Source organism: Phyllostomus discolor, chromosome 12 (genome assembly GCF_004126475.2).
Source record: "Phyllostomus discolor isolate MPI-MPIP mPhyDis1 chromosome 12, mPhyDis1.pri.v3, whole genome shotgun sequence".
Lineage (NCBI taxonomy): Eukaryota > Metazoa > Chordata > Mammalia > Chiroptera > Phyllostomidae > Phyllostomus > Phyllostomus discolor.
Genome location: NC_040914.2, coordinates 15293566 through 15319213, shown reverse-complemented (window position 1 = coordinate 15319213; position 25648 = coordinate 15293566). Strand labels below are relative to the sequence as shown.

The window sequence follows — 25648 nt, the reverse complement described above, 5'->3', positions numbered from 1 at the left end:
CTGGGGTCAGCTGTCACCTGGGACAGCTGGGACATTTGGTTTGGCTCCAGGTGTCTATCACTGTCTGGGAGGCTAGCCTGGGCTTGTTCCCATGCACGTGCAGAGGCACAGGTGGAAGTGCATCAGGCCTCTTGCTGGAGACCTAGGCTTTGACACTGGCAGCCTGTCACTTCAACGTCCCTCTGTTGGTGAAAGCAGGTCGCACAGCCAAGCGGGTGTCACCCGCCTACAAAATTACACGGTGAAGAGCGTGGACACAGGGAGGGTGAAGAATGGTGGCCAACCCTGCAACCCCACAATAGTGCCCACCCACTCCACATTCTGGGGCTCTGCTCCCAGGCCACAGAGGTTGGAGGTCATCTGGGGGAGGCCCCCAGGGTGCTCCTGGTGGGGCTGCTTTGAAGGGAACTCTCAGGCTCAGAGAAGGGACCAAAGCGGGAGAGGGTGGCACAGTGGAGAAGCTGTTGCATCTGCATTTCTCGCTTGGGTGTGGTCGTCTGTAAGAAGCTGCAGGAAGCTTTGGCAGCACTCGTGCCTGCTGGCCGACGGGGGGATGCCCTGACACTGTTTGATTGTAGATACTGTACTACCTATTCGGGGTTTTTAATCTGTGTAGATTAATTGAACTCTAGCTATCTACGTAACTGTCTGTTACACCTTCGTCTGTGTCTTTCTTAATTTTTGCCTTTAGCTCCATGAAACATTGGTTCACACATAAAAGTGTGGATGAGGGTTTCATGCCACCCAAGACCTTTTTGAGTTCATTTCAAAACCTTTTCTCACAGCTCTTTTAGAAGCTTCAGGCCTCATACACCTGCCTTCCATCCTGGTCCCATTCAGAAGCCACGTAGTTATCACAGCAGCTCTGGGAAGCCAGGACGATGCTCACCGCTCTATAAATGAAGGGACGTTACTGGTTTGCACAAGCCAGTTCCCCAGGACTTGGCTGCTTGTAAAAGTGATCGGACCCAGGTGATTCTAGAGCTTCCCTGGTGAAGTCAGGCAGGCTGGGCTGTGTTGAGACAGCTGTCCTGGCCAGGGCCTGAGGCAGACCGGCACACCCCCATCTCTCCAGCCCCACAGATGCAGGAGGGAGGCTGTCATTCTCAAGGTAGCTAGTGGTGGGCGTGGTCTTTCCTGGTTCCGGGAGCAGCCTCCCTGTCCTCTGGCTCACAGGCTTTGAGAGGCTGTTGTCTGTAAGAGCAGTGATGCCTTCATAGCTACCCTGCAATCCCAGACCCTGTCTCCCACGTTCGGAAGGGTTGTCGGCCCCCGTGGCGCACTTGGAGGGTTAATTTCCCTGTGTTTTACCAGTCGGGCCTCAGCTTTTCTGGTCCTTAGCCCCCGAGCACTGGGAGACAGCAGTGTGCCCCTGACACTCAGAGATACTGTTCTGGCCCAGAACCAAGAACCCAGGTCCAGTGTTGGGCGTTTACAATATCGAAGTTACTTCTGGCTCCCCCCATGCCCGCCACTGTGTCCCTAACAACTTCCCCAGCACTGACCACAGACCAGTGTGGACGAGAAAGGGGCCACACACTAAGCCTGACAGCCCCGGGGGGACCTGCCTGGTGGGTGGGGCCTACCACACAGGAGGGTCTGAGATAGAAACTTTCTAACTAAAAGCAGGTCATGGTGGGTAGTCATGTCCTAGGTCAGTACGGTATTTTTTCCCCAGCAAAAGTCAATCTTCGCCTTACCTGGGCCCCTGCTGCCGTTTGGTATCTAAAATAACATACCTGGTAACACACCTTGGGACTAGCAAAGATTTCCTTGTCTCAGAGCACAGCCAGGGAACCAGCACAGAGACCACCGATCCCCTCGTTGTTGTTACCGTGTTAAGTGTTAACTACACTGTCCTGTCCCTGCTCATGCGAGAGAAGTATGTGTCTGTTCCTTTCACTGTTTGTCCAAACTCAGAGGTTTCCCCACTTCGCCTTCTCCTGCCCCCCTCATCCATCACCAATGGATTTCCTGTAACCCACACCTATCTTCCCCTTTGCAGGTTTAAACCTGTAGAGAATTTTTGAGTTCATTTGAGCCAAACCGGTGACAATTGCAAGGAAGCAAAATCTCAACAGATTGAGAAAATGCTCTGGAAAATGGCAGGTTTGCATTTTATTTCATACATTACAATCAAAAGAGGAGGCCTAAGGGGGTTACATGAAACCCACTGGTGATAGATTAGGGAGGCGGGAGAAAGCACAGTGGGAGGGTGGGGTGGAGAGGGAAACCTTTGGGACTGGATATAAAGTAAGATGATAGACACATGCCTCTTTCACATAGGTAGCTACAGAATAGCTAACAGTCAACAATCACCATGACACAGTAACAATGAGGGGGTTTGTGATCTTGCTTTGGTGGTGGCTCTGTTTTGAGGGGTCTGGAGGAAGAAAATTACTTTGTTATTGCAAAGGCATGTTCATCAGGCACCTTTATCTTAGATGCGAACAGACTGGCTCAGCTGAGGTGAATGCTGACCTCTGACAGGGAAAAATGCTGCTCTAGGGCATGACTACCTGCCACGAACTGCTTTGAACAAAACAGTTTTAATTTTAGACCATCCTAAGTGGCTACTCTCGGCCTCTGAGTGTGTAGAGCCACTGCACAGGCCTCCCTCGAGCTTGTCGGGTTTAGTGTGTGACCATTTTTGTCCAGCTTGAAGCTGGCAAGGACATTATCAGCTCCACACCCTGGCAGCCTTGGCCTGTGTCCACCCACCTCCTGGGAGGCTGCCTGCATGCGGACATGGCCCAAGGTTTAGACAGGGCATTGAGGTTGCTGGCCTCTGGCAGCTTGGGTCCTGAGGGTCCCACATCTCCCAGCTGCAAGGGGGCAAGCTTGCTGCCCCCACCCCTGGCTTTCCACATTTCCCATCCTCATAGCTGGGCCAGACTGCTGGGGTTCAAATCCTCATTCTGCACTGGTAAGCATGCTTTAGCATTATATTTAGACTTCCTGTGCCTCAGTTTCCCCATCTGTAGAATGGGGATATTAAAAGCACTGATGTCATAGTGTTGTGAGAATGAGGTACATGGGTACTTGTAAAGGGCTGTGGCCCTGCTGTGCTGTGAACACTCCATAAACACTATCTATTGATAATGTGATTATTGACAAGGGGTCATGCTCTTCTAGGGAGATTGATACCCACTCCTCCCCACTGTGAGTTCTGAGAAGGGGAAGGGTTCAGGGCCTGAGGCTGCTGTGTGTGAGGTGTAGTTATTTATCCATTCTGCTGTTGACAGGCATTTGGATGGCTTCCAGTTCCTGGCCACCACAGAGTGCTGCTGGGAACATTCTTGCAGAGGCCCTGGGGTGGGCATACCTTGCATTTCTGTTGAGCATGCAGGCAGCCCTGGAATGCAGGGTCTCCAGGCAGGCCTGTGTTCAGCTAAATACTGATGGTTTCCCAAAGTGGTTGTACGTACTTACTGAATTTTGAACCAGGAGATGGTATTTACTATTTGCTTCACAGTTGGGGTGCATGCCTGGGTTGTGGGCCTGGTCCCCGGTTGGGGCATGTGTGAGAGGTAACCGAGATGTTTCTCTCCCTCTCTTTCTCCCTCCCTTCCCCTCTCTCTAAAATAAATAAATAAATTAATAAATAAACAAAATCTTAAAAAAAAATAAATAAAGCAAGTTAAGATATGAAACTACAAGTGCCATGAAGTGGCCCAGACATGGCCTGAAGTTGTGTGTGTGTTTCCAATTGCTGCTGTAACAAATTACCACAAACATAGTGGTCAAAGCAACACAGTTTCCCTATCTTACAGTTCTGGAGGTCAGAATCTGAAACAGGTCTCACAGGGCTCACATCAAAGGCTGTGTACCTTGTAGAGGCTCCAGGGGAGAACTGCTCCCGGCCTTTCCCAGCTTCCCGAAGCTGCCTGCATTCCTTGGCTCCTGGCCACCTCGCTCTGACCCGCTCCACGTCACACCTTCTCTCTGGTCCTCCTGCCTTCCTCTTGTAAGGACCCAGGTGACTACGTTGGACCTTTCCTGCTAACCCAGGGTAATCTCTTGGTCTCATTATCCTCAACTTAATCACACCTTTGAGGTCCCTTTGCCATGCAAGGTAACCTAATCACAGGGTCTGGGCATTAGGATGTGAAAATCTTTGGTGGGTGGGGGGCATTATTCTATCTTCCACCTCGAGGGACACAGCTGTGGTACCCACAGAAAGACCCGTGAAACCCTGGGCCACAGACCTGGGCCACAGTGGCTGTGGTGGCTGTGTGTCAGCTGTCACATCCTGGAAAAGAACACTAGCCAGGCTGTGTCTGAGCTCTCTTCTGGGCCAGGTGACGTCCTAAGCCTCATGAGGATCAACTCACCACTAACAACAACAGCACCACCAGCAGCAACCACACCATGAGGTGGGCACCACTGTTATTTCCACTGTGCGAATGAGGATGCTGAGGCACAGACAGTTAAGGAGCACTCCCAACGCCACACAGCTAGGAAATGACAGCTGGGGTCTAGGGTCCAAGCTTACACTGTTTTGTTTTGTCTTATCTCCATCTCTTCATTGCTTTTAGAGAAACAGAGGAAGAGGGAGAGAGAAGAGAGGGTGAGGGAAACGTTGATTGGCTGCCTCCCAAACTCACGGGGATCAGAGATTGTAATTGGTTGCACCGGAAATCAAACCCACAACCCAGGTCTGTGCCCCGACCAGAATCAAACCCAAAACCCTTCTGTTACAGGACAACGCTCCACCACTGAGGTGGACGAAAGGGTTACACTCCCCCGAGGCCAGCGTTGTTACCCAGCGTTCTCACTCTAGGCCCACCTCTTGGTTCCGGAGCGCGCAATCTTCTTTCTCCAGCGACATTTCCGAGTGGGCAGTGGCGTCTCCGGCTGGTTTTCCCAGAGGACCTGGTCGGACTGGAGGGAGGGGACAGAGCCATCTTGTGGCGCTAGAGGGAATCTGCAACACGGATGCAGGTGAGCCTCTTTCTCGGGTGTGCACACAGATGTGGAATTGCGAGGCCATCCCGCACACTTAGTTTAGTCTTCGTGGGTCCTGCCGAACATTGTTTTCAAACTGCATACTGGTATTTTTGATTCCATGGCATAATTATTTTGCTATTTTTAAAGAAATCAGAAATCTGAGTCATTGATCTTGAGACACACCCAGAAAATCAAACGCTGTGTTGAAAGTGTGTCTTGAACAAAGTTTGCTTATTGCTGGCTATGTCTTTCCTTTGTTTGTAAAGCTGCCCAGGTAACTTGCTGTTTTACTTTGTGTTTCCTGGGTTCCTAGGAAACTGAACATCTTTTCCAGCCTCGGAGCACGCTGGATCGTGTATGGGCAAGGCCACTGTCTGAAGGACAGGTCCCACCCCAGAGGCACCCTTCACAGAGCCGTGCTCCACCACCATCATTTCACGGACCACTGGGAACTGCTGGGCGGGGCCCTGCCTCTCTCTTCCCTTAAGGTAGTAATAGTTGAAACATCCAAGGTCTTCCTTCCTCATGATGCTGCCTGGACCTAACACCCAAATGTGAAGCCTGGACAAGTAAATAGTTCCATGGCCGCAGAGGCTGCATGGAAGACAATGGTGACAAAGTCATTGGACAACTGTTCACTGAGCTCCTGTTCTGTTCCAGGCGCTGTTCTTGTCACTGGGGCTGTAGCAGGGCACGGGACAGACAGCTTGTTTCCTAAGGAGGGTGACGAGAAATGCTAGAAACAAGTGTGACAAGATGGTGATAGTACAAAGGAGGGAAAATAGTGGGGAAGAGGGTGTGCCTGGGTAGGTGAGGATGGTTGCACGTTTGTTCCACTTATTTATGCATTCATTGTGATTCTTTTAAAGTTAAATGTATTGGTGAGCTTTGGTTAATAAAATTATGGAGGTTTCAGGTATATACTTCTACATCACCTGTATATGGTGTTTACCGCCTCAAGTCAAGTCTCCTTCCATCACCGTTTGTGCCCCCTTTGCTCCCTTCTTCACCCCCATCCCTTTCCTCCCTTTCCCTCTGGTCATCACCAAACTGTGGTTTGTGTCCAGGAGTCTTTCTTAATTTTTTATTTGCTTAATCTCTTCAACCTTCTCACCCAGTCCCCAACCCCTTGCCCTCTGACAGCTGTCTGTTTATCTCTGTATCCATGAGTCTGTCTGGTTGATTCTTCTAAGTGCCCCAACTGGAGATCGAACCCACAACCTTGGTGTATCAGAATGATGCTCTTACACACTGAGCTACCTGGCTGCCAGGGCCCGAGGTTGCACTTTTAAGGAAGGTGTTGAGAGAAGGCCTCATTGAGAAGGGGACATTTGGGTAAAAACCTGCAGGAGGTGGCATCACAAACAGAGGCGCCAGCAAATGCAAAGGTCCTCTGGTGAGAGCGTGCAGGTGAGTTGGTGGAACGGGAGGGGCTGTGTGTCTGGAGCAGAGGGACCTGGGGATGTGCATTAGGAGAGGAGTTCCGGGAAAGGTCCCGGTGGCGCAGAGAGCGTAGGACCTTGCAGGCCCCTGAGAGAACTTTGATTCTGAGTGAGGGGAGAGCCATGGCCAGGTTCCGAGAAGAGGGTTTAGGCTCATTTTAAAAAAGGGTCATCTTAGCTGTTGGGTTGGAAAGAGAACAGCAAAGTTCGAAGCACAGAGAGAATTGTATTGTTCAGTAATCGAGGCGGGAAGCGGTGGAGCTGGACCAGGGAGGCCGCAGTGGGGGTAGTGGGCAACAGTCGGATTCTGGGGGACGTCCCAAGGGAGGATCTGCTAACGGATTGCATGTAGCCTGGCAGAGGAAGGGAGGAAGACCAAGTAGGGCTCCAAGAATGCGGTCTGAGTGGTCTACTGAGAAAGCCCCTCTTATTGTGCACAACGGAAACGTGCATGAGGAGACCAGAGCAGTGCAGGAAGCCCCAGGTGCTACCCGTGTGAGCTTCGACACTTGTCACTGTAAGTCAGTTTCATTTCTTCTGTGCCCCCACCTACCCTCCATCTCATGTCCCATTGAAGGACATCACATAATTTATTTCCTTTAATTTGTACATATTTTTCAAAAAGATAAGCTTCACTTAAAAAAAAAAAAAACATGTCACAAAGCTATTCTATACCTGGTAACAGTTGACTCACAAAGACCTGCAGAGTCTCCCCAGGGCCACCAAGGGAAAATTAAATGAGACAATTTGAGGTGGGTTTTTCTTTTTTAAGATTTTATTTAATTATTTTTAGAGGGGAAGGGAGGGAGGAAGACAGGGAGGGTAACACCAGTGTGTGAGTGCCTCTCGAGTGCCCCCTACTGGGGACCTGGCCTGCAACCCAGGCATGTGCCCTGACTGGGAATTGAACCAGTGACCCTTTGGTTTGCAGGCCCGCGCTCAGTCCACTGAGCTACATCAGTCAGGGCTGAGGTGAGATTTTCAAAGCAACAAATTGGCTAGGACTGGGCAAGGATTATGACACAATAATTTAGGATTGGTGAACACGAGGAAATGGGGGCCTTGAAACTAGTCTTGATGTACAGACTGTTGTCTGATGAGTGAACTTTTTGCCCAGGTGAGCCATCCGTTATCCTGAGAGAAGAGCTGTTTGCCCAGGTAAACAAACTGCTTGCCCAGATCAACTGGTTTGCAGGAATTTCCTGGGCCAAATAATGAATTCTTCATTGTTTTATGGATGTAGTCTTCTAGGCAAGACTTTCTTGGGACAAACCCTTAAGTCATGTTGAAATACGTGGTCTCAGTTCTTATATCTAGTCGAATTAAAAATACTTAATATGGTTAAATAGCTAATCAATGAATAGATTTCCTTACCTATCTCATACAATTATTTTCCTGGTTTTTATTTTAAAATATTTTACTTATTTACTTTTAGAGAGGGGAAGAGAGGGAGAGAGGGAAAGAAACATCAGTGTGTGGTTGCCTCTCACACACCCCCTACTGGGAACCTGGCCAGCAATCCAGGCATGTGCCCTGACTGGGAATTGAACCAGCAACCCTTTAGTTTGCAGGCTGGTGTTCAATCCACTGAGCCACATCAGCAAGGGTTAGTTTTTAAAATCAGGATCCAAGTGAGATCTATACATTGCACTTGATTTTGTGGTTAAGTCTTTAAAACTATAGCTTCCCCTCTTTTTTTTTCTTCTAAAAATAATTTTGGACAAAGCCACAGTCTGGATTTTGCTCCCTATATCCCCGTGGTATCATTTAACACGACCCTTTACCCCATGAATTCCCTTTAACGTGGTAGTTGGAACTACTGATCTAAGCTACTCAGTTAAAGAAATACAGCAGATGGGGGCGGTAGTGGAACAGGAAGCACAGGAATCCGTCTCCCCACCTAGTGGGCCATTGCACTGGCAGAATCTGTCTGACTATAATGAACTCTGGAGTCTGTCGAAGGTTGCAACTTCCAGGGGAAGACCTGGACCTAAAGTGTAGTTAGTTTTGGTCAGTTTTGGTTGTCAGCACAGCAGACACGTAGTTACTCATCCTTCAACCCTGGTCCCCTGGCAGGTGGCTCCGCGTGCTCTGGATCAGCTTGCAGGAGCCACAGTGGGCAATGGGTACTCTGTGCCCCCAATGTTAGGGATCTGGGCTCTGGATGCTGCTTTGGATCAGAGGTGCAGACAAGAAGGTGGGCAGCCACGGCTGGTGTCTCTCCCTTGTTGTTGCCAGCCCGTCTTCCTCCAGCTGACACAAAGAGCTGATGCCTTTCCTCCCCCACTCACTTTTGCTTCTTCCCTTCGGGGAGCCAGACACGAGAGACTAGAACGCTGGAAGACTATCACATATATGAGGGAAATTAGAAAGTGATTGGCATGACCAGGGACAGGCTCAGAGTAAACCTGAGAAAACTTTAAGGTTGGTCCTTGGCACAGAGACGGCCTAGGAGGATCAAACCATCAAAAATGGTGAACAGTAACAACAAAGCAGCAAACCCTGGGGAAGGGGAGAAGGTGACACAGAAAACCCTTAAGGTCCCACCAACCCCTCCTGTCCCCCCAAAACCCAAAAGCCCAAGTGTTGCATCTTGGCCAGCGTGGCTCAGTTGGGAGGAGCATCATCCCATAAACTGAAAGGTTGTGGGTTTGATTCCCGGTCAGGGCACACGCCTGGGATGCGGGTTCAGTTCCCGGTTGGGGTGCGTATGAGAGGTAACCTATCGAGGTTTCTCTCTCACATCCATGTTTCTCTCCCTCTCCTTATCCCTCCCTTCCCTTCTCTCTAGAATTAATGGGCATATTCTTGGGCAAGAATAAGAAAAAAAAAAGGAAAGATGCTTTTCACTGTTGGGAAACAAGATTTAATTATGTAATAACCTTTGACATTATTTTGTCTGAGAGGAAAATGTCTGTTTTGCTTCTACCACTCACGTCCTTCCCATCCTCCAACACTTGATAGAGTGTTCACCCCTGACTTTGACAATGGTCCTGCTCACAAGGCTTTGCAGTATTTGTTTCAAGGACAGAGGGCAAGGCAGGTGGAGAAGCACCTCTCTGAGGCCTGACTGTGGTTAGACACAAGAGTGGACGCCTTGGGTTCTGGATTATACTTGTTAACCGAAAAATAAAAGGCCATGGGGAGGGGCAACAAGCGTTTATTTGTGATCCAAAAGAACAGCTCTCTGGGAAGCACTGGTTCAGGCAGAAACCCAAATAGCAAAGAAAAGCAGGGTTTGTAAAGGTCCAGGCTCTGCGTGCTGCCTCAGTTCAATCCCGCTTATGTAAGTGAAGGATTCCGGCTGAGTTAGTAAGGATCAGTTGAGTTCAACAGGCACACGAAGGATGCTGGGTGGCGAAATGTGTTGGCTTTCAAAGTGAGGAAGGTAGAGGGTCTGGTTGCCTTGATGGGGAAGAAATTAGTCCAGGCATGGCTGACAAATTCAAAAGCTGATGGAGAGGCCCTGGCCAGATAGTTCAGTTGGTAGAGTGTCATCCTGCTACCCCAAGGTTGTCAGTTCAATCCCTGGTCAGGGCACATACAAGAATCAACGAATGAATGTGTAAGTAAATGGAACAACCAATCACTTTCTCTCTTTGTCTCACTCCTTCCCTCTTTCTACAATCAGCAATAAAAAAAAGTTCATGCAGAAATGTGTTTAGTGGAACATGTGGGAGACAGATTTCTTCACGACCTCCCGGCTTCGTGTGACATAAATGAGTCCACCATGGCCCTCTTGCTCACATACTGTACCACTGTTGAGTGCCAGGTCACGAGTGACAGACACTCCCAGGTGATTTCAATTGTGTGTGTATGTGCATGTGTGATGTTTGGGACATGCTAAAATATGCCCTTTTGCCCAAGTCTTGCCCAGGAAAATGATAAGCTGTAAATTAAACTAAGTAGACATAACCAAATGTGGGTCATGGAACCATTGCGGAGGGGAGAGAGAACCGAGTCAGGAGGCCCCCCTTCTCCTCCTCATTCCTTGTCTTGCTCACAAGACAGGAATGCAAGTGAGAGACAAATATGTGTAGCGGAAATGAGACAGCAAGTTTATTTATGAATCACATGGTACGAAGCTGCAAGCAGGCACCCACCAGTCTAAGTATAGAGGAAAGAAAGTTGTTAGCAGGCTTGTTCTATACACTTGCGTCGAGGCTACAAGTGGGCACTCAGCTAATCTAAGAATGCCAGCTATTGGGGTTCGGGATTATATACCTCGGCTGGCTTCCAGAGGTTCCCCTCCTTCTCCCCCTTCTAAATCTTGGGAATAATGTACAGCTACCAAGGCTTTCTTTCTCAGTTAGTAAAGGCCCTTTGTCTTAGTGAAATTGTTATAGAGGGTCCCTTTCCCAGCATTGAATCTCAAGAACCCCCACTCCCTTCCTGTTCTATTCCTGCTTGTCATGTTCAGGACACCCCACAGTCTTAGTGAGATTGTTACAGAAGCCCCACTTCCCTCTGCACAGTCTCAAGGACCCCTCCCCTCCTGCACTATTTTGCTTGTGATGCTCAGGACTCCTGGCAATCTTGTCAAACTGAGCTCAGGACTGCTGAGCGAATTGGTGAGACGTGTCTTTCCTTGCTTCTAGCCTCCTGTGTGAAGTTCTGTGTTAGATCGTAATGGCTGGGGCCCTGCCTTCACATCCCCTTGGGCCACTCATTCCTAGCTGTTACCTAACAGAATTAGCTGTCTTTGAAAAAAGACATAAGCTTCAACACCTGCCAGTTGGCTCAGTTGGTTGGAGCATTGTCCCATGCACTGAAGGGTTGTGGGTTCGATCCCTGGTCAGAATGTATAGCTAGGTGGCAGGTTTGATCTCCACCTGGGGTAGGTATGGGAGGCAACCAATAGATGTTTCTCTCTTTGTCTAAAATTAATAAATATGTCCTCAGGTGAGGATTAGCATAAAAGCTTCAAAAGACATTTGTGGAACAATTGGGGATGTTTGAATTAGAACACACGTGATATTATGGAACCATTATTAACTTTTTATTATTTTAATTTGATGATTATGATATTTTTGCCTTCTCCATTTTATTTTTTGCAATGCTAATGAAAGTGGCTTGTTATCAAGGATAGCACACTAATTGCCAAGTGTCCACTTTAAGAAATGGGTTTGTTTGGGAATAGCAGAGAAATTGCAACTGGGGACAATCAAACTACAGCAAAACCAGGGGTAAGTCCTGCAAGCAAAAGAGAGGATCGTTACTCTACAGAGAAAAAGGAAGACGTGGGAAGAGGTTGTTTTGAAAGAAAGTCCGTTGGAGGAAAGTGAGAGTTCAGAGTGGTGATGGTTTCTCATTGGCTGAGTGGCGGGCAAAGAAGGAAATCTTCCCTCCTCTTGCTGGAGCAGTCAATAGTATCCACCTGTTTGTTTCTCCCTGTTCTGGCTGGTAATTGACACTACTTCCTCTGGGGTCTGTAATTGGACTGCGGTGTTAGTGGTGAGAGCTCCCCCTGCTGGCCTCCTGACCTCATTGTAAATGAGGTTTGTTGATTTTCACACAAGTACCAACCATATTGTTGTTAAACTAGTGAAAGTGAGACTCTCACTTTAGTGAAGAATGTATACCGATTTGGATTTCCAGAGACTTAAGTTTCTTATGTATGGTAATGATATTGTGGCTGCAGAGAAGATTGTCCTTATTCTTGGAGGATGCATGTCGAAATGTTCAGGGGTGAAAGGTCATGATGTCTGAAACTTCTTTTAAAAGGTTTGTCAGTAGCGCAAGTGGGGGGAGGGGGAGAGAGAGGAAGCCAGTGTGGCAAAAAGTTAACAATTGTTGAATCTGGGAGGAGAGTATGTGGGTTTGCGTTGTTCTGTTCATTAAACTTTCCTGTGTGTTTGAAAAAAATTTAAATCAAATTTCGGAAAGAGGGATTATAAGGAGAAAGGCCACTAAGATTTAAGGGGATGAACACATGTCCTTATTCATCTGTCCAAACCCTAGAATGTACAAGAGTAAGCTCTGGTGCGCACTGTGGACTCTGGGGGGCAGTAATGAGTAAGCGCAGGCTCATCCTTTGTAACTCACGGTCGCTCCAGTGCAGGACGCTGTTGGTGGGGGTTGCTACGCGTGTGTGGGGGCAGGGAACACATGGGAAATCTCTGTCCCTTCCCCTCAATTTTGCTGTGACCTTAAAACTTCTCTGAAAAGTAAAGTCTATTTAAAAAAACTGGGGTGGGGGGAACAGTAGATGGCTTAGAATCCTTGAGATTCACAGATCCTGTGAGAGGGAGCAGAGTTTGCTAGGAGTGACGGATCACCCCTTCTCAGATGAGCACGTGTGAAAACCACACCCCGACTAGATGTAATGCTGACTGATGCTCCCTGGGCCTGGCGTGGGGATTGGGATGAGACCTGTCCCTCGCACATTGTTTAGTAATAGAAAAAGAAAAACCTGGAGAACTTAATTGTTTGTGTTCTTAGAATTTGTCAAAATGTCTAGTACCTACAAGAATAGTGTTTATTGGCCCTGGCTGGCGTAGCTCAGTGGATTGAGCACGGGCTGCAAACCAAGGTGTTGCAGGTTTGATTCCCAGTCAGGGCACATGCCTGGGTTGCAGGCCACGGCCCCACAACCGCACATCGATGTTTAAAAAGAAAAAAAAAAGAATAGTGTTTATTGCCTCCTCTGCACTCCAGAATACAGCACTCTTCCATTTCCTTATTAGGCTTGTCAACCAAAGCTTGTTGCTGCCAATTTAACTCCAAAGGGAGTCCCCAGTTGGGGTGCAGTGGGGAGGAGGGAGACTTGATTCAGTGAAAACAGCTCAATATGATACAGCTCAATTGTGGGACAGCTCAGCAGAAGTGGCCCAGGAGAGGCTGGTGAGGTGGCTCTAGCGTCACAGCTGCAGCTGGGGAACCACAGCCTTCGATGGAAACTCAAAGTGCACTCTGTTGAGGTCAAGTTGGCTTCTATCAGTACAAAGAAGAGTGCCTGCCTCTGGCCCCTAATTGGTTCATTTATATGCAAATGAGAACTCCAAATCCTCACAGTGTGATTGGCCTAAAAGAACTATCCCAGTTGGTCATAATGGAGCTGCTCTGATTGGTCAGTGGAGATGAACATGAGGATATGCCTGTGCAGCCCCAATTGGCTGTGGCAGGTCTTTAGCCCATTGATGGATTTAGGATCCCAGGAGCTCTTCTATAAGGGTCAGTTCAGATGGCAGACACAGCGCAGGAGGCAGGCAGCTCAGGGCTGCTTTACCCTGAAGCACAGAGGGAATTAGAGGCCTCTCTTTCCAATGCCTATTAGACTCTATTTGTAAATTTGAGCCCCATTAGCCCCCAGGAGCCCTTCTTAGCAGGTTTTTTTCTTTCTCGGGGTTGACAGGTGTAAACTTCCCTACTACTCAGCCCCAAATACCCTCATAGCAATCCGGCATTCTTTGCTCTCCAGGAGCTTTAAGCCAACTAGCCAAAACTGGACAGGTAAGTATATAAAAAAATATAAGCCCTGGCTGGCGTAGCTCAGTGGATTGAGCACGGGCTGGGAACCAAAGTGTCCCACGTTCGATTCCCAGCCAGGGTACATTCCTGAGTTGCAGGCCATAACCCCCAGCAACCGCACATTGATGTTTCTCTCTCTCTCTATCTCCCTCCCTTCCCTCTCTAAAAATAAATAAATAAAATATTAAAAAATATAGTTAAGGTAAATTAAAAATAGAAGTTAAAGGGAAAAAGAGATATGGTGATGATGAGATCACTCCTCTCTGAAAAGAACATTGTGCTAAAGTTAACATGATGTTGACATAATATTAAATGTTAAAAACTAATCAAACACATCCCTAATATTTTATCTTCCCTTTGAACATTTATGCATTTGCTCCTGTATTCTGTACCAGTGAATCACGCCAAATTTCCTAAAGGTGGTACCTCTGCTTTAGGAGCTTGATCTCTCGTTGCTTTTGTTTTAATACTACCACTTGTTTCACCATTAATTATGACATTGGCTGTTGATTTGGAAAATATATTTCTAAGCAAGTTAAAGAAGTATTTTGTTTCTGTTTTGAGGCTCTTTATTGGTAAAGAGGAGTTATTTAACATTTACCAGTATAGTATTTTAATAACCCTTGAGATGACACGTACATTTTTTCAATCAGCAATATTTATTGTCGGCTACGTGCCAGGTGCTGCCACTCCCACGTCTGATTCTCATCCCTCCCTTTTAGCAGCTGTCACATCCCGGGCAACATGCTTAACTTTGTCTGAACTTTTTCTGTCTTCTGTAGGAAGTGGTGACTTGTTTGTCCTTCCACCACGACTGTGGTGAGACTCTCCGAGGTCAAGTTCTTACCAGAGTGTTGGATGCCTCATTAATACTGCTGCTTGCTGTCCCTGTTCCCTTCCTGTTTCCCTCCCTCCCTCTCCTCTTTCTGCTTCCCTCCCTCTCCCCACCTCCCTTGCTCTCTCCATCCTCCTACCCTTCCATCCCCACTCCTCTCTCTCCTTCCTACCACCCTCCCCACCACCTCCTCTTCCTCTCCTGTTCCTCTCCACTAACCCCCTTTCCCCATTCTTACAGTATGAGGCTGCCAGCTCCCTTGAAGAGGAGAAATAACTAAGAGGCACTCCTGGGAGGACTGGTGTGGTTGGCGTGGAGCAGGAAGGAGCAGTGCTGGTGCAGCGGAGAGAGAAAATGGAGGCTGAGCCAGATCCCAGCCACTTGAGTGTCAGTGATGGAACTGACTCCAGCTCAGGCATGTGACCAAGACATCTCATTTCTTGTGTGAGACAGGTAGTAATTAACAAACAAATAAGGCTTTCCCTTGAAGACAGGCATGTGTCGGGGCACATGCATTGCCAAGGGGAAATGGCAAAAAGGAATCAAGCTAACAGTATAGGATTAGCTTTCCAGTTTTGCATATTTTATCTTCATCACTTTCTTCTACAGAAGTAGCTTTTTGCTCCCATAACAACAGTAACTAATGTGGAAAGCCCACCATAAACAGACTTTGATAATTCAGTTTTGAAATTCATGTCAACCCATAATATTTGTATAGCACACTAAAATTTTGTATATTTCCCTCCTAAAATAATCAAATAGAATATTCAGAAATTGCTAGCATTTTTATACCCCCTCCCCAAATCAACCAGGCAGAAACTCCATTAAGCCAAGATTTCTAATGAATCTTTTCCTAGCACTTTTGAGTACTAAAAATAATCTGGAATCACTGAGAAATTTATGCCAGGTCTGGGAGGCAGAAGTAGACATATAGTCTAGAGATAGAGCTGGAGGCAGCGAGTGGAGAGGGAGAAAGAAGGCAGGGGTTTTTTCTTCTTTTTTCAGTGTGGGATCTGGGAGCAGAAACAGTGAGAGTCATGGCCGACTCCTAACACTTTGAGGAGGGTAGAGGTCTGCAGGTTGCCAAAGAAGTGGACCATCAACCCCACTCTTTCAATAGTCCTGGTAGGATCCTGAAGGAAATAGCCATGTTGCTCTGACCACCACTTGTTCACTCCACTGGTGCTGGAGGGAAAACCCCAATTAAACAGTGTGAGATGACTGAACACACAGCGCCCAGCACTGCACAGCTGAGACTGAGAGCAGTTATCTAACCATATGCATTACCAGCCAGCCCCCGGGGGCGGGGAGGACATAGCACCCCACACAGGCCCACTGGGAATAAGCAGGGCGGTGGGAGGCAGGCTTGTAGCCACAAAAAGAGGCGGTGTCCCCTGGCTCTCTTAGAGTGATGGAAAAATCCAGTTATGAAAATTCATGAGGTTGATGCAAGAAGTAAACATGGGTGTAAATTAACTCCAGGATAGATGTCTAGGGCTTTCTGATTAGTATCAAGAACATTCAATCCTTGGAAGAGAAAAACTCAATGTGCATCTCTCCTGCTGACTGGGTTATGGCGCAGATGGTGGGATCCAGTGTTAGCATCTGAGAAACTTCCCTTCACTCTCGTTCATTACGCTTGCTTCATTGAAAGTATAATTTACATACCAGAAAATCCACCTGTTTGATGTATACAGAACTTTGTAGAAAGAAATTGAAGAATACCTAAATCAATGAAAGATGTCCTGTGTTCATGGATAAGGAGACTTTTTTTTAAAGATTTTATTTATTTATTTTTAGAGAGGGGAAGGGAGGGAGAAAGAGAGAGAGAGAAACACCAATGTGTGGTTGCCTCTCACGTGGCTCCCACTGGGGACATGGCCTGCAACCCAGTCATGTGCCCTGACTGGGAATCGAGCCTGTGATGCTTTGGTTCACAGCCTGTGCTCGATCCACTGAGCTATGCCAGCCACGGCAATAAGGAGACTTTTAACATTGTTAAGTGGGTGGACTCCCCAAATTGATCTTATTTCTGCCGTTTCCTCTTTGCCTTCTAGTGCTCCCATTATGTGTGTGTGTGGCCTTATTTGATGGTGTCCCACAGGGCTTTGAGGCTCAGTCCATTTTTCTTCATCTTTTTTTTTCCTCAGGTTGGAAATTTTATTCATCTATCATCATGTTTGGTGATATTTTATTTATTTTTTAAAAAAGATTTTATTTATTTATTTATTTTTAGAGAGAGGGGAAGGTAGGGAGAAAGAGAGGGAAAGAAACATTAACGTGTGGTTGCCTTTCATGAATCCCCTACTGGGGACCTGGCCCACAACCCAGGCATGTGCTCTGACTGGGAATTGAACTGGTGACCCTTTGGTTTGCAGGCCTACACTTAATCCACTGAGCTATACCAGCCAGGGCCTATTTGTACTTCTTAATCCCCTCACCTCTTCACCCATTCTCTCCCCTCCCCTCCCATCTGGCAACCTTCTGGTAACTAACTTCTTTTCTCTTGCTTTCAAGAGCCTATCTTTTAACCTTTGACATTTTAACTATGATGTATCTTGGAGTGGGCCTCTGTGCATCCATCATAATTGGGACTCTCTGTGCTTCCTGGACTTGCATATCCACTTCCTTTACTAAATTAGGGAAGGTTTCTTTCACTATTTTACAGAACCTTTACAGGTTTCCAATTTCTTGCCCTTTCTCTTCTTCTGACACTCCTTGGGCAGAATGCTGGCCCTCTCAGAGTTGTCCCAGAGGCTGTTTATACTATCCTCACTTTTTTTGATTCTTTTTTCTTGTTGTTCTGTGTAGTGTTTTTTGTTTTCTTATGTTCCAAATCATTGGTTTAATTCTTGTCTTCATCAGTTCTACTGTTGTTTCCCTGTAAATTGTTCTTTATTTCAATTAGAGTATCCTTTATTTCTGACTGGGTCTTTTTTATGCTGCTGAGGTCTTCACTAAGTTTCTTGGGCATCCTTATAACCAATGTTTTCGACTCTGCATCTGATAGATTGCTTATCTCCATTGTGTAGTTCTTTTTCTGGCGTTTGGGCCATGTTTCTTTGTCTCCTCATTTTGGCAGCCTCCCTGTGTTTGTTTCTATGTATCAGGTAGAGCTGCTATGACTCCATGTCTTGGTAGTGTGGCCGAGTGTAGTAGGTGTTCTATAAGGTCCAGTGGCACAGCCTCCCCTATCATCCAAGCTGGGTCCTCAAGGTGCACCTTCCATATAGACTGAGTACACCCTCCTCTTGTAGTTGAGCCTTGGTTGCTGTTGGCAGATCAAGGGGAGGGATTTCCCCAGGCCAGTCAGCTGCAAGGACTGGCTGTGACTACTGACCACCAACCTCTGTCCTCTGTGGAGGATCAGCTGTGCAGGGGCAGGGTGGTGTTGCTCCAAGTTGGTCTGTAGCTGTCCAATGGGAGTGCTGTCCCTGGGGTTTCCTGGGTGGTGCAGGCCAAGGTTGGCCTCCACCTATGTTTTGCCCAGGGCTACCCTGCCTGAGCTATAGAGCAATCTGAGATGGCTGCTGCTTGTGCTGGGCTTGGAGCTTCCCAGGTAAAGCCAAGCTGTGACTCTGATCTGGCTGTTGCTAGGGCTCACTGAAGCCAGCTTTGCTTGTTTGATATGATGAAGGGGCCAAGACCAGCCATTCCCATGGAAAAGCAGCTTGGGTGGGCCTGTAAGTTGGGTGGGGTAGAGCCTCTGTGGATCTCCAAGGTGGGTCACACACACACTGTTAGCCATGTCGAGAGAGTCTTAGATATGGCGCCAGCCTACCAGCTCTGTGGGGGGAGGGTTTAGAAAATGGACAATGGCCTCTGCTTTCCCTGATGCCAAACACTTCGGTTTCTTTTTGTATACCACTAGTGCCCTTCAAGCTGCCACCATGGTGCTGGAAATTAGAGAGATTAAGTCTGAATAGGTGAGTCTGTGTGTGAGTTTCTGAAGAGGAACTGCTTAGGGCTCCAGTAGCTGCCTCCAGTGACTCAATCCTTGCCAGTTTTTGCAGCCAGAAGTTGTAGGGACTTATCTTCCTGGCACTGGAATCCTGGGCTGGGTCCTGGTGTGGGGCTGGGACTTCTTGCTTCCAATATATGGGTGCCAAATTTTTTTCCATGTGGGTGTGGGGTCAGCCCATTCCGTGTCCATGCCCCTTCCTACCATTCTGGATGGATATGGTTTCTTCAGCTCTGTAGTTGTCAGGCTTCCATTCAGCTGGATTTCTGCCATTCCTGAGTGATGGTTGTTCTATATTTTAGTTGTAATTTTGATGTGGTTGTACAAAGAGGTGTCTACTTTGCCATCTTGACCGGAAGCAAAGCTTACCTCCCTTGGTGATGTTTTTTCTTGCTAGTTCAAATCTGCTTTTTCAGTTGCTCTAGAGAGTCTTTAATTTTTATGATCATACTTTTAAACAGAATTCCCATCTGGTCCATTTAAAAAAGATATTTTTAATTTCCCTTCACCTTTTCTCACCCATCCCCACCCATTCTCCCTGGCAACCATCAGTTTTTCTTTTCATAAACTTGTTTTTGTTTGGTTTGGTTTTACATTCAATATATAAGTGAAATCATACAGTATTTGTCTTTTCTGTGTCTGACTTATTTCACTTAGTATGATACCCTGTAGGTCCATCCATGTTATTGCAAATGACAAGATTTTCTTCTTTGTTTTTGCTGAGTAATATTCCATTGTGTGTGTGTGTGTGTGTGTGTGTGTGTGTGTGCGCGCAAGCGCGCTCAGCTCCAAATGGATCAAGCCCTCTCCAGGTGAGGCTGCCAGCCCTGAAGACTGGCCCCTGCTTCTGGGACCTCAGCTCCAGGGAGATGGGGCAGAAGGCTGGGAGTCACCTTAGGCCAAAATGCCACAGAATTCCATTTTTCTTAGTGAGTTTTAGTACTTTTTAAAAGTATTTTTGAATTGACTAATGCTAATGTTCAATTTCGAGAGTCATGAAAATGGTTATTGTTGTGGATTTTGTCATCGTTGCTTTTTGGAGAGAAGACTTATCACCCTTCTCACTCCTTTGATCCTCTCTTTTTTATTCTTACCTGAGGACATTTTCATTGCTTTTGAGAAAGAGAGAGAGAGGGAGGGAGGGAGGGAGGAGGGGAGAGAGGGAGAGAGAGAGAAACAGATGGACATCAATTGGTTGCCTTCTTGAGTGCACCCCAACTGGGATCAAACCCGCCACCTCTCCCTGTAACCTGGGTATGTGTCCTAATTGGGAATCGAACCCACTACCCTTCAGTCTAAGGGACGGTGCTCCAACCAACTGAGCCATACCAGCCAGGGCATCCTGCACACTCTTTTTATTCTTAACATCTCTTTCCTGGTTTGAATCTCATATCAAATCTATGGATTGAAATTATTGGTGTTTTCATTTTATAGATGACAAGACAGGACTAAAACACTTTAAACCTTTTCCCAAGGTCATCCTAGCTGGAGAGAGTTGAAGCAGGCCTGGATGCTAAAGGTGCTTAGCCAGGCTATTGAAAGGAGCCCCACTCCTCCCCAGGGCACAGGGAGAGGTGATACCATGTACGTCTCTGTTAAGTCCGCTGTAAAAGTGAGAGGCAACCTTTAGTAATAGCCTCCCCATTCTTTCAATAGCTTTGCAGCCATGTCACACAGTTTGTCAATTTCAGCCTCACAGTTCAATGGTCTTCAGTGCAGCTACATGTGCACAGCCATCATCACCATCAATTTAGAGCAACTTCCTTATGTCCAAGAGACACCCAATGCCCATCATCAGGCCCTTGGTTCCCACCTCCCAGGCCTTGGCATGCACTAATCTGCTGTGTCTCTATAGCTTTGCCTGCTGGGAGCATTTCAGATAAATGCAATTACAGCACTTGTGTTGGTGTCTATTTTCCTTCTTTCCTGAGGACATAATAACGTCTTCGAGGTCTACTCATGTTGTGGTGTGTACGGTTTCTTCATTCCTCTAAATTGTGGGATGATATCCAATTGTATGGATAAACTACTTTTCATTTCCCCAGCAGGTGACTGTGTGTTTGTTTATGTCCCCAGTTCCTGACACAGAGCTCCCAATCCCCTTGGAATTTCCTGGGTGATGGGAAGACCTCTTGTTCTCATGAGGTGACTCTCGGTGGGCTCCTGCATGAAGGCGGGTCACCAGAGAGACCCAGCCATGGGGAGAGGCTTGGGATTTCCAGCCCTGCCCCTCATCCTCCAGAGAGGCAAAAGGGGCAGGAAATGGAATTCATGATTGGCCACACCTGTGTGATGCACCCTTGATAAAAATGCCAATGGTACAGGGTTCAGGGAGCTTCTGGGTTGGTGTTAGTGCTGGTGTTAGGTAGATCAGGTAGTAAACCAAGGCAGGGAGGAGGAGGGAGACATGTTTCGCTCACTAACTCTGAAGCCCTAACCTGATTTGATAATATTGCCTGGTGTTCCAGACATCACAAGAAACACCATGCTAGTGCAGGAGGAGGGGATCCCTTGAAGTTCTGTATGTACTGTTCCCACCATCTGGGAAAGAAAGCCTTTGAAACTGTGTATTCTTCCCAAGGCCTAGAAAGGGGAAGAGGAGGGGGCCCACAGAGCCCAAAGAAGGAGCCCCTAAAACAACTTTGGTTAATTGCCTGCCTCTGGCCACTATCTGTTTTATGAGAGGGTCCACAGTGCTTGCAGAAAAACTCCAGAAACAACTTTAGTTAGATGCCCTAACATTGATTAACTGCCTCCTGTCATGTATCTGTTTTATTTTATTTTAAAAAATATTTAATTTATTTATTTTTATAGAGGGGGAAGGAAAGGAGAAAGAGAGGAAGAGAATTATCAATGTGTGGTTGCCTCTCATGCGCCCCCTACTGGGGACCTGGCCTGCAACCCAGGCATGTGCCCTGACTGGGAATAGAACCAGTGACCCTTTGATTTGCAGGCCGGCACTCTACCACTGAGCCATACCAGCCAGGGCCTCATTTACTTATTTTTAGAGAGAGGGGTAGGGAGGGAGAAGGAGAGGGAGACAAACATCATTGTACAAGAGACATCAATCAGTTGCCTCTTGCATGCCCCCAACTGGGAACCTGGCCCTGAAATCCAGGCATGTGCCCTGACTGGGAATTGAACTGTGACCTTTTGGATTGCAGACTGATGCTCAACCCACTGACTAAATGTGGTTTGGAGCAAGATAAGAATTCTGGGGATTTTGCAAACATCTTTGCTTCTTTTAAAATGCATTTTAAACTATACACTCCAGAGACATTAAACCACGGGCCAATGTCCTGTGATTTTACCTGAGAGATAAACTTGAACTTCATGCACTCAGGCTTAGGAACACACCAGCATAGTCCTGGTGAGGTTGATTCCTGTCTTGTGGGAGGGGTGTGGTGTGAGGGGAAACTGGTCATATAAGAAGGCAGCAGAGGTTGACGTTTGTCAGTTACAGAAGGCCAGCTGCCATGGCACCAAACATGCAAACTCTTCTCGTCTGGATTGGTGCCGCCTGCATCTTTCTGCACGTGGACCCTGTGCATGGAGGTGAGGGAGGGGAGATGCGCTGAGACTGGGGTGGAAGAAAGGGCACCAGAAATGGGTTGAATGGTAATAATAATAATAATAATAATAATAATAATAATAATGGCAACCAATGTATCTGCCATTCCTCGAGCATGTCCCATGGACTCATTTTTCTCTTCAAACAAGTCTCTGAAATGTAAGCCTAGTCGGTCTGACTCAAAAGCTCATAATGTTATTGACCATCAGTGTTCACAACAGCTGCCTCATTTCTGACTGTGCTTTCCAGTGTTCCAGACACGGGCAGCCTGTGTAACACAGGGTTACTTACATCGTTCCAAGTGAGTTTTTGATGTAAATAGGGGTGAGTGTTTGCAGTAACGGGAAAGGCATATTGTCAGGGCACATCCATGATTAGCGTGGCACGCTTATGTCCCAGGGGTCATGTAACTCTTGTGTGTCAGTATGACAGCTTTGAGGGAGTGTGAGGCTCTTCCTCATGTGGTGTTGTAGCCTTCTTGGGTATCTGTTTCTAATAAAATGGCCTTCAAACTGTGAAGAAAGTAGTGTTGCCAACTATAGTCACTGCGTTGTAGAGCAGATCAATGGAGCTTATTCTTAAAAATATGTTAAGTAGCCCTGGCTGGTGTGGCTCAGTGGGCTGAGTGTCAGCCTGAGAACCAAAGGGTTGCCAGTTCGATTCCCAGTCAGGGAACATGCCTGGGTTGAAAGCCAAGTCCCCAGTAGAGGGCACATGAGAGGCAACTACACGTTGATGTTTCTTTTTCTCCCTCCCTTGCCCCCCGCCTCTAAACATAAAATCAATAAATCTTTTAAAAAAATGTGTTAAGTAGAAGCACTGGCTGGGTAGCTTAGTTGGTTAGAGTGCTGTTCTGATACACCAAGGTTGTGGGTTTGATCCCTGGTCAGGCCACATACAAGAATCAACCAATGAATGCATCAGTAAGTGGAACAACAAATTGATATATTTTCTCTCTCCTTTCCTCCCTCTTTAAAATCAATAAAAAAATGTGGGGAGATCTTGTGTTGTGTTCTTAGCACAGGAAAAAAACGATCACCTTTTAAGGTGGCAGGAAGTTAGAGCAGCAGAGCGGGTCCTGCCATCAGTGTGTTCAGATGGCTCCTTTCTGTTCTTGCTCTCTGTGTTCCCACTACACCTGCATTTTTTCCAGCTCTGTCACATCTGTCCTTCTCCCATTTCCTCAGGGAAGCAGTGTTGGAAAATGATGAAAACAAACATCACGTCAAACAAACCAATGTGTGTGGGGGTGGGTGACCATGATCAGCATTCTTCAAGGGTATTCTACACGTGTGGGCTAAGTTCCCCCCTCAGTGATGGGATGGCAGGTGCTCACATTTCCTGGGCTGTGGGTGGAGCACAAGTCCTTCCCGCACCTCACCCCGAGTTGCTTATTCATTCAGCCCAGGCCACGGGTAGGTAGTGGGGCTGGAGTCTCAGGAGAGGGCCTCGTTGGAAGGGAGGGAGGCCTGCAGGGGAGCCTGTCCAAGAAGCAGAAGGCAGGACTGGGTGGGGCAGGGGGGTGTCAGACAGAAAATGCACCAGTTGCAGAGAGGTGCTGTTTGCCTCCAGGAAATGCAGTGATGCAGCTGAGAGAACTCATGCAGGCCAAAGATGCTTGGCCTGGCCGCATGGCCATGGAGCCCTCTCTGGATTCCCATAGTTTTCCTCTTCAGTCTGTTCCAGTGCGAAGTCACTGCACGCTGACCCTCATTTTCTTACACCGTGAATGTGGCTCGCTATGGGGCTTCTGAATGGTGTGAGGTAGATTATTCATGATGATAGCAAGACATCACCTGTGTTCCCAAATATGAAACGTACTTAGACTTTTAGTGTCGAACCAGGTGAAGTGGAAGCTCCAAACATGACAAATCCACAGCATCTAAAATAATCGTGATCTCTGATCAGGCTGTGTTGAGGTCTGGCGAGCGCAGGGTTGCCAGGAGCTGCAGTGTCCATGGGGCATGTGCCCGGGTGAATACAGGAAGGTGAACATGTCACTGGGCAGGGACCCTGTCACGTCGGCCTTGGCATCCCTGACGCTGCCTAGAGGGCCGCGTGCATGGCAGGTCCTCTGCGGTGTCTCAGTGGTCTGGCTTGAACAGAAACGTTGCCAGCATGAATGCAGAGAGTACAACACACAGAAGAGCTGATGAGAACGGTGCCTGCCTTTTTCTTTTTCCAGAGGAGAGCTGTGCTATCCCATTTACCTATGCAGGCAAGAAGTATTTTAATTGCATTAGCCGTGATTCTGTGAGCAACTGGTGTTCTCTAGACGAAGAATATTTAGGGAGATGGAAATATTGTACAAAGGACGGTGAGTAAGCAGCTTTTCCTCCTGTGAGCAGTGTGTGGCTTCTCAGATGCAGGGGGAGGGGTGGGGTCCATAACTGCACTCTACATGGAAGCCGCAGGCATCTCCCCGTCCAGCCCCAGGTGTCCCATTCATGTCCTCTTTCTCTTGATGAGACCAAAATAACCTCCCCTCAACTAATTTTCTCACCCTTCCTTCTACTTTTCAGACTATGCCCCTTGTTACTTTCCCTTTGCCTATAATGGCAAACTGTGTGACACTTGCACAGTCCATGGGAGTATGTTGGGGATAGCATGGTGCTCACTCACTGAAAACTTTAACAAGGATGGAGCTTGGAAGAGTTGCTTCTGAAACAGGGTAAGAGTGTGTGGGGGACAATGAGAAAAGACACGGGTGAGTAGGGAAGAGATGAAGCTGGGTAAAGAGAGGGAGTCAGGTGATAGAGAGAGGAGGGAAGGGAGGGAGTCAGGTGATAGAGAGGGGGGAAGAGACAGGTGGAGTGGTGGGAGGAGGGGACAGGGGATGGAGGAAGCATGAGGAGCAGAGATCTGGAGAGGAAAGAAAGGGGAGTGGAGATGAAAAGAATAAAAGAAAAGGTGGAATGCAAAGGATGGAGAGAGGAGAGTCAAAAAGGATGAAGAAAGGGAGTTTGCAGGATCCGACGTGGAGGGGAAGGCTGGGGAGGGTCAGTGGTAAGAGAAGGTGAACGGGGAAGCGAGAGTACAGTGCAGAGTCTTTTGAGCAAGCGTGGGAGAGCCGGAGTGGAGCTGGGGGAGAGCAGAGAGAGAGGGGAAGAGAAACCAGACCTTTGCACTCCAGGTGACTGATTAGAAAAAGAAGCAGAACTCTTTCACATTGACATCAAAACCATGTTACATTACTGGTTCCAGTGACCCCACCCTCAGCCGTGGATTCAGACCAGACTGTGAAACCCAAGTGTGGAAGATCAAGAAATCTCAAGCTTGAAGGCCATGCCCTGAGGGCCAGAGGTGATGAAATCCTTTCCCTGCAGCTCTAAGTGCTCCCTGCCCATCAACAAACCACTGTCTCTACAGGCGTGACTTTGTTATCCTGTCTTAAAGAATAAACCATCTTTCAAATGGGA

The 25648-nt window shown here is 47.5% G+C and overlaps 1 long non-coding RNA gene across 1 annotated transcript; it reads left to right on the top strand.

Moving 5' to 3' along the window:
* The first annotated feature begins 13734 nt into the window (after nucleotides 1–13734).
* On the top strand, nucleotides 13735–25648 carry LOC118497515. The gene is made up of 4 exons (XR_004900039.1): nucleotides 13735–13844; nucleotides 24415–24546; nucleotides 24752–24900; nucleotides 25363–25648. It is a non-coding gene; the product is annotated as an uncharacterized LOC118497515 (long non-coding RNA).